We start from the raw sequence: 2199 nt of genomic DNA, 5'->3' as shown, positions 1-2199 counted from the left end.
TGCGTCTTCACATTTCTCGAGGAGGTTTACATAACGGTCAATCTTTCGAGTCTGTGCGGCGTCCATATTATCTTCATGAGGAACCGTTAACTCAACTAGATTTACAACTTCCCTTCTTTCACACCAAAGTTGTTGAGATCCCTCCGGAGCGCAAACTACCTTTAACTCGTTGCGTGTAGATGTTTGTCAGATGTTTGTCGTGCACCATCTCTTGTAATCCAGATGGAGAGTATGTCTTCCTTTTTACTTTCTATATGCACTACTTGGTGCTCCGTGGTTGGTCGCTGTAGAGAAGAAGGTAACTTGTTTCTTCTATGTCTCATATGAAAGTGTAGCGAATGCTATGTTTATAATTTGGCTGTCTAGGCTTAAATAGCTGCCAATTGGCGTATTTTGTGTGTTTTCTAGAAGTGGTCACATAACCATATCCGTTCGTGCCGATTGAATGTTTTAAGTCATCGAAATAGACCGCTTGCCAGACCAAAAAATGTGCGGTTTATTTCGAGCCAACAGATGGCTATATATAAAGAATTTCTTTTGAGATATCCAGAGAGGAGAGAATTATCACCAGAGATCTTTGACGCCATGCTTTGTGTTGACCCCTCACACATCACTTTGTACAAGCTGCACTGAGAACCAATGTATTTTCCTTAACAGAATTATTCATACCTTTGGAACGCAAGCACTACTATATTCTTTTTTGCTAGTTTCGTCATGTAGTGTCTCACATTTTGAAATACTTGCAATTTGTATTTATACGGCTTATGTTTGTTTCGTTTGATATATTTCGGAAATTAAGCATTTTAATATACAATATATATACTTCTCATTATTACATATTATATACATTAATGCAAAAAATGTTGTGTTTATTGACTATCCTCAAAATGATCACAGCAGCAATGGAAAGTTCAAGACTTCTTAAGTTCGAAACTTCTTATGGCAATTTCGAAAGGCTATCAAGATCTAGCGCCCAGAAAAACTAATGAATGGAATCTTGTTTCATTAGAACAATGCTTCAGCTCACAAGTCCTTGGTTTCAATTGCTGCTGTGCGTGACTGGCTCTGTACTGGTTGATCCCCCTCCCTATATTATGGATTTGGCTCCATCTGATTATCATCTCTGTTTCCCAACATGAAAAACACACGGCTGGGCACCAGTATCGATGGGATGAAAACGTCTCATCTGCAGCCGATGCTTGACCAACAGAATATTTTCTCCACCAGTGCGATCCAAGCAATGCAACTACTTATGGAAATGTGTGGAACTATGTTCAAAAATGAGGAACTATGTTAAAAAATGAACTTCATTTAGTCACATTCCATGAGATTTCTCCGTTTTTTTTTCTACTTGCAAAGTGTTCGATGATATCGTTAAAAATAATTTTACATAAAACTTCTGTTTCTATACTTAGTAGAGACAAGGCATTACGAATATTATTTTAGCAAGTTTAAAGTGATTTCTTTCGTGCCGTAAACCATTTTCATTCCTGTAGTGACCCCGTCCCTTGATGCCCTAAGCAGTACTTATTTTGCTTAATGATTAATTCAGCGCTGAATGCGAATACTTTACACAGTTTCTAATCTAAGCTTACTTAATCTAACTTAATCAGAGTTTAGAACAGATTAAGTTAAGTAAGATTATATTAGTTTATTTATGTAGATATATAAAATGTGTGTTCTCAATAGCTTTCGGTGGGCTTTTGCGGTAGTTTTTAGGAGCCATATTAAAGGTTTAGAAATGTTTGTTTTTAATATAGATAACATTAGAAAAAAACAAAGCAAAAGGGAAAATACACCAGACAAATATGAAGGCTTTATTTCTTTAAAATACATTTTTCTTCTTTTTGTTATACCTTGGTGCTACTACTTTTAATTGACGGTCTAATTGAGCTAAAAAAAAAAAAAAGAGGTGAAAAGGACCTTTTAAGGGGTTTATTATGTCTAAACTATTTAAAAAAATAATCTCTACCTGTTGGTATTACAAAAGTCTGTGATTGTGTTATAAAATATCTTCAACATATTTTAAAAATACACTATGCATTTTATGTACATACACACACACACACACACACACACACATATATATCTATATATATATTAGTTTGACGCTCGGGAAAATGAAAATGAAAAAATCTTTAACGTTTCGAGCCTACGCTCTTCAACAGAGAGGAATAAAAGAAAATAAACAGAGACAAA

The sequence above is a fragment of the Octopus bimaculoides genome, chromosome 15 (genome assembly GCF_001194135.2).
Source record: "Octopus bimaculoides isolate UCB-OBI-ISO-001 chromosome 15, ASM119413v2, whole genome shotgun sequence".
In the NCBI taxonomy this organism is placed as follows: Eukaryota; Metazoa; Mollusca; class Cephalopoda; order Octopoda; family Octopodidae; genus Octopus; species Octopus bimaculoides.
The sequence above is the reverse complement of the archived record's forward strand: the minus strand, read 5'-3'. Positions refer to the sequence as shown.